The 12,667-nt window shown below is 43.4% G+C and overlaps 1 protein-coding gene across 2 annotated transcripts in view; it reads right to left on the reverse strand.

Moving 5' to 3' along the window:
* LOC106592985 (receptor-type tyrosine-protein phosphatase epsilon) overlaps positions 1–2,641 on the reverse strand; it is a 175,381-nt gene extending 172,740 nt beyond the window's left edge. The window contains exon 1 of one of the 2 annotated variants that reach the window (XM_045701143.2): positions 2,173–2,641. The gene's annotated coding sequence lies outside the window, so the exon portion shown is untranslated. The remainder of the gene's footprint in view (positions 1–2,172) is intronic. The other variant, XM_045701141.2, reaches the window with a different exon arrangement.
* Between the last annotated feature and the right edge of the window lie 10,026 nt (positions 2,642–12,667).

The following is a 12,667-nucleotide window of genomic DNA, read 5'->3' on the forward strand; positions in this document are numbered from 1 at the left end:
TACAGTCTATATAGTAGTTATGTATTGTGAGTTACAGTCTATATAGTAGATATGTATTGTGAGTTACAGTCTATAAGGTAGTTATGTATTATGAGTTACAGTCTATATAGTAGATATGTATTGTGAGTTACAGTCTATAAGGTAGTTATGTATTGTGTGTTACAGTCTTTAAGGTAGTTATGTATTGTGAGTTACAGTCTATATAGTAGTTATGTATTGTGAGTTACAGTCTATAAGGTAGTTATGTATTGTGAGTTACAGTCTATATAGTAGATATGTATTGTGAGTTACAGTCTATATAGTAGTTATGTATTGTCTACATAGTAGTTAAATATTGTCTATATAGTAGTTATATAGTAGTTATGTATTGTGAGTTACAGAGTTACAGTCTATATAGTAGTTATGTATTGTGTGTTACAGTCTATATAGTAGTTATGTATTGTCTATATAGTAGTTATATAGTAGTTATGTATTGTGAGTTACAGTCTATATAGTAGTTATGTATTGTGAGTTACAGTCTATAAGGTAGTTATGTATTGTGAGTTACAGTCTATATAGTAGATATGTATTGTGAGTTACAGTCTATATAGTAGTTATGTATTGTCTACATAGTAGTTAAATATTGTCTATATAGTAGTTATATAGTAGTTATGTATTGTGAGTTACAGAGTTACAGTCTATATAGTAGTTATGTATTGTGTGTTACAGTCTATATAGTAGTTATGTATTGTCTATATAGTAGTTATATAGTAGTTATGTATTGTGAGTTACAGTCTATAAGGTAGTTATGTATTGTGAGTTACAGTCTATAAGGCAGATATGTATTGTGAGTTACAGTCTATATAGTAGTTATGTATTGTGAGTTACAGTCTATATAGTAGTTATGTATTGTGAGTTAGTCTATATAGTAGTTATGTATTGTGAGTTACAGTCTATATAGTAGTTATGTATTGTGAGTTACAGAGTTACAGTCTATAAGGTAGTTATGTATTGTGAGTTACAGTCTATATAGTAGTTATGTATTGTGAGTTACAGTCTATATAGTAGTTATGTATTGTGAGTTACAGAGTTACAGTCTATAAGGTAGTTATGTATTGTGAGTTACAGTAAGGTATTATGGCATGTTTATTCTATGGCTGATTCAATCTGTCACACTTCGTCCTTGCTCATCGTAATGGATAATGACAATGACAAGGCATGCAAGCAACGTCTGAATTCCTGCCATGCCTTCTCAGTACACAGTTGAATGTTCCTGGTTGGGATAACTGCAGGCAGGGTACGGAAAGAGATATGGGGGTGTTAGGAGTGACAGTTCGAGGCTCATATCAAACAACATGTTGTGTCGATGTAATTGTAGACGTGAAGACAGTCGCTTCGCTCTCGCCCCTGGCAACCAGATGGGTAACATAGGCATTACGTGATATTGGAAGAAGTCTTCATGACTCTTAGTATATACCCCGTGTCAAAATGTGCCCATGCCTGCTCACTGAAGACTGTACCCATAACTGATAGGAAAGCATGTCTCTACCGGCTCTCTCTCTCTCTCTCTCTCTCTCTCTCTCTCTCTCTCTCTCTCTCTCTCTCTCTCTCTCTCTCTCAGGCCCAGCCTACGGCTATTGAGCAACTTTTATGGGAATACAGTAGCTACTTCTGTTGCAACAAACAAAATGAATGAATCAACAGCGGAGGGGGAAAAAAAGATTGTAGAAGAGGGTGGTTGTAAGAGATGAAAATGCTATGTTGTAAAAAGCTTTGCTCCACTAAACCCACATAGTTGTTACCGTAAAGCCTTTGACAGAAGGCGCCTTGGGTTGAAAGACAGGGAGGGTAGTAATGCCTCTCTCACACTCACGCATACCTGCCTATCTATGTGCTTTAATAATCAATCTCTCTATGCCACTGCAAAGGTATCACGTTTACTATAATGAAACTGGCACAGACAGCTAGTCTAAATGCACACCGTGTAATTCGTAACGTAGCCTACGTTGAACGCATTCTTTCCATCGATCCATAATGTGAAGGAACGCAATCAGCCGGTGAAGAAAAACACCGCATTTCAATGCTGTCAATTTCTGCCGTTTTTCGCTCGCTAAATCATATGCCACCATGACAACAACAACAGAAAAACACCTTCAATCAACACAAAATCATGCAAAACCCTATTCCTCTTACCGTGGTGGTTTCACAATTATATCCAGTATTCGTGTCCGTGGCTAGAGAGCTCAGAGGGAAACCTAAGGATGGTCATAAACCGTAGCCGACTCCACGGTTTGTTAAATCTTGTCCAGCCACTCATCGAAAATCACCGAGTTATGTTAATGTGAACATAACTGCTGCTGTCAGTGAATCTCCCCGCTCCTCTAGTCCCCACTCCCCTTCCCCGCTGTCTGGGCTCGTCTCCCTAGCTGCCGCTACCGGGGAGAGAGAGCCGCCTGGCGCACAGCTTTATTACGGCATGGGAAAGGATCCTCAACTAGATTCAGCCGAGGGAAAGGATCCTCAACTAGATTCAGCCGAGGAAAAGGATCCTCAACTAGATTCAGCCGAGGAAAAGGATCCTCAACTAGATTCAGCCGAGGGAAAGGATCCTCATCTAGATTCAGCCGAGGGAAAGGATCCTCATCTAGATTCAGCCGAGGGAAAGGATCCTCAACTAGATTCAGCCGAGGGAAAGGATCCTCAACTAGATTCTGCCGAGGGAAGATGTTTTCTTGAGCGGAAGGTCAGGGAGACCGGAACATAATTACAAATCATTTGTAGACTGCAAAATTGATCGTAAGAAGCACAAACATATATAATATTTGACTAAAACATAATCATTTCAAACGATTCTTACATGTTGTAGGCTATATGACATATATATTACAGTTTCCCCAATCGTTAACACAAGTTTGGTGAAACTACATCTCGTGTTCTCAAAACTCTAAACACAAAAAACACAAAAAACAGTTAGCCAATTTCACCAAAACCCCACAGACATCTTGCAAAATCATGTACTTCCTGCTCAAAATGAAACTCTGCTTACAAATGAGACACACATCAAATGAATCTAACTTAGAGACAACCGTGATCACACTAACGTGACATTCAAAACACTACAGTTTTTTTTTTTTTACAATCGTTAACATCCTTTTGTCCAATCTGGAGTCACATTTTCAAAAGTCTAAACACAATTAACACAACATCGGTCTTGTTGTGGACCATACCATTAACACAACATCTGTCTTGTTGTGGACCATACCATTAACACAACATCGGTCTTGTTGTGGACCATACCATTAACACAACATCCGTCTTGTTGTGGACCATACCATTATCACAACATCCGTCTTGTTGTGGACCATACCATTATCACAACATCGGTCTTGTTGTGGACCATACCATTAACACAACATCGGTCTTGTTGTGGACCATACCATTAACACAACATCTGTCTTGTTGTGGACCATACCATTAACACAACATCCATCTTGTTGTGGACCATACCATTAACACAACATCCGTCTTGTTGTGGACCATACCATTATCACAACATCCATCTTGTTGTGGACCATACCATTATCACAACATCTGTCTTGTTGTGGACCATACCATTATCACAACATCCGTCTTGTTTTGGACCATACCATTATCACAACATCCGTCTTGTTGTGGACCATACCATTATCACAACATCCGTCTTGTTGTGGACCATACCATTATCACAACATCCGTCTTGTTGTGGACCATACCATTAACACAATTCATGTTGTTTTCACGGAATATGCAGTCAATTAACACGTTTCTAAAATGCTTAAATTGTCTTTACATACAAGCTTACCCAATATCAAAATGATTGATCTTTCTTGTCTTATTTACAAATGCTTGTGCACAGCATGCCAGTGATGAAGACCTAACATTCAAAACCTTCAATATAGTATAAAGCCTCGACTTCTGCAACAACAGCAGCTCAAAAGCTACATTGAAACAGCTGATAAGAAGAAAGAAACAAAGAGATCCCAAGAAACAAAGAGATCTTCTGTTGAATCTGACAATTAATCTGGATGGTTGTACAGTCGTCTCAAATAAAACTGTGAAGGACCTCGGCGTTACTCTGGACCCTGATCTCTCTTTTGAAGAACATATCAAGACTGTTTCAAGGACAGCTTTTTTCCATCTACGTAACATTGCAAAAATCAGAAATTTTCTGTCCAAAAATGACGCAGAAAAATTAATCCATGCTTTTGTTACTTCTAGGCTGGACTACTGCAATGCTCTACTTTCCGGCTACCCGGATAAAGCACTAAATAAACTTCAGTTAGTGCTAAATACGGCTGCTAGAATCCTGACTAGAACCAAAAAATTTGATCATATTACTCCAGTGTTAGCCTCCCTACACTGGCTTCCTGTTAAGGCAAGGGCTGATTTCAAGGTTTTACTGCTAACCTACAAAGCATTACATGGGCTTGCTCCTACCTATCTTTCCGATTTGGTCCTGCCGTACATACCTACACGTACGCTACGGTCACAAGACGCAGGCCTCCTAATTGTCCCTAGAATTTCTAAGCAAACGGCTGGAGGTAGGGCTTTCTCCTATAGAGCTCCATTTTTATGGAATGGTCTGCCTACCAATGTGAGAGACGCAGACTCAGTCTCAACCTTTAAGTCTTTACTGAAGACTTATCTCTTCAGTAGGTCCTATGATTAAGTATAGTCTGGCCCAGGAGTGTGAAGGTGAACGGAAAGGCTGGAGCAACGAACCGCCCTTGCTGTCTCTGCCTTGCCGGTTCCCCTCTTTCCACTGGGATTCTCTGCCTCTAACCCTTTTACAGGGGCTGAGTCACTGGCCTACCGGTGTTCTTCCATGCCGTCCATGGGAGGGGTGCGTCACTTGAGTGGGTTGAGTCACTGACGTGGTCTTCCTGTCTGGGTTGGCGCCCCCCCCCCCCCCCTTGGGTTGTGCCATGGCGGAGATCGTTGTGGGCTATACTCGGCCTTGTCTTAGGACGGTAAGTTGGTGGTTGGAGACATCCCTCTAGTGGTGTGGGGCCTGTGCTTTGGCAAAGTGGGTGGGGTTATATCCTGCCTGTTTGGCCCTGTCCGGGGGTATCATCGGATGGGGCCACAGTGTCTTCTGATCCCTCCTGTCTCAGCCTCCAGTATTTATGCTGCAGTAGTTTATGTGTCGGGGGGCTAGGGTCAGTCTGTTACATCTGGAGTATTTCTCTTGTCTTATCCGGTGTCCTGTGTGTATTTAAATATGCTCTCTCTAATTCTCTCTTTCTCTCTTTCTGTCTTTCTCTCGGAGGACCTGAGCCCTAGGACCATGCCTCAGGACTACCTGGTATGATGACTCCTTGCTGTCCCCAGTCCACCTGGCCGTGCTGCTGCTCCAGTTTCAACTGTTCTGCCTGCGGCTATGGAACCCTGACCTGTTCACCGGACGTGCTTGTTGCACCCTCGACAACTACTATGATTATTATTATTTGACCATGCTGGTCATTTATGAACATTTTAACATTTTAACATTTTGACCATGTTCTGTTATAATATCCACCCTGCACAGCCAGAAGAGGACTGGCCACCCCTCATAGCCTGGTTCCTCTCTAGGTTTCTTCCTAGGTTTTTGGCCTTTCTAGGGAGTTTTTCCTAGGGAGTTTTTCCTAGCCACCGTGCTTCTTTCACATGCTTTGCTTGCTGTTTGGGGTTTTAGGCTGGGTTTCTGTACAGCACTTTGAGAATATCAGCTGATGTACGAAGGGCTATATAAAAATAAATTTGATAAGCGTTTTTGAATGAACAGATCATTGAAACATTGACAAATAGCTGATTTCCTGTAAATTGTGTACAATAGACCAACCACAGCTGATTCCAATCTCAATCTGAGACATGGCGTTGAAGTTCTTTCAGTTACATGAAGACAGTAAAAAGAGGACTCTTTTGATTGATTTTGTTCAATGTGGATACAGAACAACACAGAGGAGCAGAGAGAGAAAAAATAACATCTAGACCAGGAAGAGGAGTAGTTGGATCGGGGAGAGGAGTAGTTGGATCAGGGAGAGGAGTAGTTGGACCAGGGAGAGGAGTAGTTGTCCAAGGAGAGGTGTAGTTGGATCAGGGAGAGGAGTAGTTGGACCAGGGAGAGGAGTAGTTGGACCAGGGAGAGGAGCAGTTGGATCAGGGAGAGGAGTAGTTGGACCAGGGAGAGGAGTAGTTGGATCAGGGAGAGGAGTAGTTGGACCAGGGAGAGGAGTAGTTGGATAAGGGAGAGGAGTAGTTGGATCAGGGAGAGGAGTAGTTGTCCAAGGAGAGGAGTAGTTGGATCAGGGAGAGGAGTAGTTGGACCAGGGAGAGGAGTAGTCGGATCAGGGAGAGGTGTAGTTGGATCAGGGAGAGGAGTAGTTGGACCAGGGAGAGGAGTAGTTGGACCAGGGAGAGGAGTAGTTGGACCAGGGAGAGGAGTAGTTGGATCAGGGAGAGGAGTAGTTGGACCAGGGAGAGGAGTAGTTGGATAACGGAGAGGAGTAGTTGGATCAGGGAGAGGAGTAGTTGTCCAAGGAGAGGAGTAGTTGGATCAGGGAGAGGAGTAGTTGGACCAGGGAGAGGAGTAGTTGGATCAGGGAGAGGAGTAGTTGGACCAGGGAGAGGAGTAGTTGGATCAGGGAGAGGTGTAGTTGGACCAAGGAGAGGAGTAGTTGGACCAGGGAGAGGAGTAGTTGGATCAGGGAGAGGAGTAGTTGGACCAGGGAGAGGAGTAGTTGGACCAGGGAGAGGAGTAGTTGGATAAGGGAGAGGAGTAGTTGGATCAGGGAGAGGAGTAGTTGTCCAAGGAGAGGAGTAGTTGGATCAGGGAGAGGAGTAGTTGGACCAGGGAGAGGAGTAGTTGGATCAGGGAGAGGAGTAGTTGGACCAGGGAGAGGAGTAGTTGGACCAGGGAGAGGAGTAGTTGGATCAGGGAGAGGAGTACTTGGACCAGGGAGAGGAGTAGTTGGATCAGGGAGAGGAGTAGTTGGATCAGGGAGAGGAGTAGTTGGATCAGGGTTGAGGAGAATGATGAAATAAGAGCCACCATCATAGATCATGTGATAAACCATGGTCTATCACTGAGAGAGGCTGGTGAAACAGTCCAGTCTAATACCATGGTCTATCACTGAGAGAGACTAGTGAAACAGTCCAGTCTAATACCATGGTCTATCACTGAGAGAGGCTGGTGAAACTGTCCAGTCTAATACCATGGTCTATCACTGAGAGAGACTGGTGAAACAGTCCAGTCTAATACCATGGTCTATCACTGAGAGAGGCTGGTGAAAGAGTCCAGCCTAATACCATGGTCTATCACTGAGAGAGGCTGGTGAAAGAGTCCAGTCTAATACCATGGTCTATCACTGAGAGAGACTGGTGAAAGAGTCCAGCCTAATACCATGGTCTATCACTGAGAGAGACTGGTGAAAGAGTCCAGTCTAATACCATGGTCTATCACTGAGAGAGACTGGTGAAAGAGTCCAGTCTAATACCATGGTCTATCACTGAGAGAGACTGGTGAAAGAGTCCAGTCTAATACCATGGTCTATCACTGAGAGAGACTGGTGAAAGAGTCCAGTCTAATACCATGGTTTATCACTGAGAGAGACTGGTGAAACAGTCCAGTCTAATACCATGGTCTATCACTGAGAGAGACTGGTGAAAGAGTCCAGTCTAATACCATGGTCTATCACTGAGAGAGACTGGTGAAAGAGTCAAGCCTAATCTCAAACGGTCAACCGTGGCTTCCATTATCCGTAATTTTCAACAAACCAACAGGTAAGTAATGCATTTCACAAGGGCTTCTTCCATCATTACTGCTGCTACGTCCCACAGTAACTGTAGGCCACCAGTCCCAATGCAAATACGTATGTAGTATTTTTGTTCCGTCTTCCTCCCTCTGGGGGGAAGAGGAAATCTCCTCAGTGAAGACCCAGAGCCATTTTAGGATTGGTCATTGCTGACAATGCAATAAAACAGAGAGAAATGTTTTCTGCCTGGAGGTGGAAAGCGTAGGATCATCGACCACATGACCAAATGTCCCTCTTGGATGCAGTGGATGCCGGCTGCAGAGACATCTCAGCTGAAGACTGCCAGGGGTGGATAAGACATGCCAAGTGTTTCTACCCAAGGTGCATAGAGAGAGACGACATAAGATGTGATGTGGATGAGAACTTGTGGCCAAATGCTGAAGATCGTATAGATTAGAAAAGGACTGTGCAATTTGTTTTTGTTTTCCTTTCTGTGCCTTTTTTACTGTAAATTGTGTTTTATTTTTACACATTTGGAACCAAAGGCCATGTATGTTGGATGTGTTGTTGATCACTGGCATCAACTTCCTGTTGCTAATAAAGCTTTTACTGCAGCAATTCTGTCACTTACTATTTGTTTCTACTGTACATTCTATATAGTAAAGACGACTCATTCACTTTTAGATAGTATGTCGCCAGAAATGCACACAGTCGACACTCAACCAGAAAATGTAGAGTGGTTTACAGTAAAATGTAGAGTAGTTGACAGTAAAATGTAGAGTAGTTTACAGTAAAATGTAGAGTAGTTGACAGTAAAATGTAGAATAGTTGACAGTAAAATGTAGAGTAGTTGACAGTAAAATGTAGAGTAGTTTACAGTAATATGTAGAATAGTTGACAGTAAAATGTAGAGTAGTTTACAGTAAAATGTAGAGTGGTTTACAGTAAAATGTAGAGTAGTTTAAAGTAAAATGTAGAGTGGTTTACAGTAAAATGTAGAGTAGTTGACAGTAAAATGTAGAGTAGTTGAGAGTAAAATGTAGAGTAGTTGACAGTAAAATGTAGAGTAGTTTACAGTAAAATGTAGAGGGGTTTACAGTAAAAGGAAACTGAATTATAAAAACAGTGGATGTCATATTGTCTATTGTCTGCAGGTGAAACATGAAAAGTAATGCAGTTTTTTGTACCGCCATCAACTGTTAGTATTTTGAAAGTCGTTGGAGCTGCGATTGACTATATGTTCCTCTTGGATAGAAAACACGTGCTGGTGTTTTGACAGAATGATTAGATATTGAGTCGGGTTTGCCGTGTTTTGATAGAGTTAGTGTATGTAGAGATTAGAATTTTGAAATGTAGAGTTGGTATTTAATGAACAAAATGTGTTTTTTTGAGTAGAAAATGAACTATTTGGCTAATTGTGTGACGTAGGTGTGTTAAGAGGTTAGTTAAACTATCTCAAGAATTGGTAAATGCTTGTTAGCTATTGTTAAAAACTGTAATATGAGAATCTATTTCAGCGTAAAGACTAAGATTTTCATGTTATACTGTATATTGTTTGTGTTTACTCAAACAGGAAAGGAACACGAATTAGAAAAACATGTGTTTTATATTTCAACATGACTCTGTAACGGTTGTCGTCGAGAATGGAGGACCAAAACGCAGCAGGAATGTGGATGCTCATCTTGTATTTATTTTAAAATAAAGAGAACACCAAAATAACAAAACAGTCTTGTCATGCTCACACAGGCGAAACAATCTCCCACAACACCAAACCAAACCAAACAATTACCCATATATAGGACTCTCAATCAGAGGCAACGAGAAAGCGCCTGCCTCCAATTGAGAGTCCAACCCCCCATCAACCTAAACATAGAAATACAACAAACCAGAAAGAACATAGAAATACAAAACATAGAACATAGACCAAACCCCGGAAATAATAAATCAAACACCCTACTACATAAATCACCACCCCGAACCACATAAACAAAATATCCTCTGCCACGTCCTGACCAAACTACAATAACAAATAACCCTTTTACTGGTCAGGACGTGACAGACTCAATACACGTCAAACAGCATAATGTAAGCACACAGTAAAAATGCTAAAATACAGTAAATATATTTTGCATATGCGAAGGAAGAAAAATAGGCCTATACTGTACTGTATATTACATCAATTGTACGGAATAGATAAAGAAACTGTCGAAATACAGTAAAATCAAAACTCAAGAAACAAATACTCCATTCGAAAACAAAAATGAGTCATGTGTGTTGTTTTGGTCCGGAGAACAGATGTTCATCAACATCACAGGCGATATTCTCCTTGGCCAGACAGCTGGGGAAATATCTTCTGGCATGACGCATCCACCCCTGACAGGACTCTGCTGGAATGTCACCACAGGCCATTGCTGTGGTTGTATGGTCCACGGGTAACATGGCGGTGGAGGACCCCATTGTGCCTCATAGCTGGGTATATGGTGGCATGGTGGTGGAGGACCCCATTGTGGCTCATAGCTGGGCATATGGTGACATGGTGGTGGAGGACCCCATTGTGGCTCATAGCTGGGCATATGGTGGCATGGTGGTGGAGGACCTCCATTGTGGCTCATAGCTGGGCATATGGTGGCATGGTGGTGGAGGACCTCCATTGTGGCTCATAGATGGGTATATGGTGACATGGTGGAGGAGAACCCCATTGTGGCTCATAGCTGGGCATATGGTGACATGGCGGTGGAGGACCTCCATTGTGGCTCATAGCTGGGCATATGGTGACATGGTGGTGGAGGACCCCATTGTGGCTCATAGCTGGGCATATGCTGACATGGTGGTGGAGGACCCCATTGTGGCTCATAGCTGGGCATAGGGTGGCATGGTGGTGGAGGACCTCCATTGTGGCTCATAGCTGGGCATATGGTGACATGGTGGTGGAGGATCTCCATTGTGGCTCATAGCTGGGTATATAGTGACATGGTGGTGGAGGACCTCCATTGTGGCTCATAGCTGGGTATATGGTGACATGGTGGTGGAGGATCTCCATTGTGGCTCATAGCTGGGCATATGGTGGCATGGTGGTGGAGGACCTCCATTGTGGCTCATAGCTGGGTCTATAGTGACATGGTGGTGGAGGACCTCCATTGTGGCTCATAGCTGGGTATATGGTGGCATGGTGGTGGAGGACCCCATTGTGGCTCATAGCTGGGCATATGGTGGCATGGCGGTGGAGGACCTCCATTGTGGCTCATAGCTGGGCATATGGTGGCATGGCGGTGGAGGACCTCCATTGTGGCTCATAGCTGGGTATATGGTGGCATGGTGGTGGAGTACCCCATTGTGGCTCATAGCTGGGCATATGGTGGCATGGTGGTGGAGGACCTCCATTGTGGCTCATAGCTGGGTATATGGTGACATGGTGGTGGAGGACCCCATTGTGGCTCATAGCTGGGTATATGGTGGCATGGTGGTGGAGGACCTCCATTGTGGCTCATAGCTGGGCATATGGTGGCATGGTGGTGGAGGACCTCCATTGTGGCTCATAGCTGGGTATATGGTGGCATGGTGGTGGAGGACCTCCATTGTGGCTCATAGCTGGCCATATGGTGGCATGGTGGTGGAGGACCTCCATTGTGGCTCATAGCTGGGCATATGGTGGCATGGTGGCGGAGGACCTCCATTTTGGCTCACAGCTGGGTATATGGTGACATGGTGGTGGAGGACCTCCATTGTGGCTCATAGCTGGGTATATGGTGGCATGGCGGTGGAGGACCCCAATGTGGCTCATAGCTGGGTATATTGTGGCATGGTGGCGGAGGACCTCCATTGTGGCTCATAGCTGGGCATATGGTGACATTCCCCCAGCCCTGACCAGGTACCTCAATGATGACGCCTTGACCAATGATGTTCCTTCCTCTCCATCTCGTCTTTGCTACGTTGAATCAAGCCTCATCTATGAATATGAGTTCCTGGGGGATGGGACTTGCATCCAACTCCAGGATTCTCTGAAATGACAGTAAATCCTGTAACTACTGTATAGTAAAGTTCACTGGCAACATCAACGAGTCTCTAATGTTTTGAGAGTGTAATACTAGTACATTACTTGTACATATCCCTGAGCTGACAAGGTACAAATCTGTCGTTCTGCCCCTGAACAAGGCAGTTAACCTACTGTTCCCCGGTAGGTCGTCATTGTAAATAAGAATTTGTTCTTAACTGACTTGCCTAGTTAAATAAAGGTTAAATAAAAAATACAAATGTTCGTACCGTTTATCCTTCACACTTTGGGAATTCCTTTCAAACAGGACTCTGTAGATGTGCTTCATCCAGAGATGGTTTGTTAAGGATGGTTGATAAACTCTGATGTTATGGAAGATGACAGTGTTTTAAATCATCTGTTGTTGGATTTCACAACGTCGGCCTCCCTGTTCGTCTGTTAGACGCGATCAACCACCACGTGGCGGTCGTCTTTCAGTTCTACCAAAAACAAAATAGCACAAAGCACAATAAACACTACAGTAATACAGGATAAACACGTTACAAAGTAGTATAGCTCCCAATTTCATACATACAGTAATACATGAAACATTTACTTTGTTTCCCCTTCCAGTATGTATTGGAATCTACAGTCTTTACTGTGCTTTATGTTGTACTACTGTCAGGTAGTAAAAGTACTAGAGGTCTAATGTCTGCAGAACAAACCTCTTCTCATTGTGGAACGTCTGGATGATGGATGCTAGGGTGAAGTGGCTCAGATTGGGCTGCACTCTCTGCCCAGCCTCTCTCAAGGTCAAACCATGGTTGATCACATGGTCTGCCCAGCCTCTCTCAAGGTCAAACCATGGTTGATCACATGGTCTGCCCAGCCTCTCTCAAGGTCAAACCATGGTTGACCACATGGTCTGTCCAGCCTCTCTCAAGGT

The sequence above is a fragment of the Salmo salar genome, chromosome 18 (genome assembly GCF_965601325.2).
Source record: "Salmo salar chromosome 18, fSalSal1, whole genome shotgun sequence".
Taxonomy (NCBI): domain Eukaryota; kingdom Metazoa; phylum Chordata; class Actinopteri; order Salmoniformes; family Salmonidae; genus Salmo; species Salmo salar.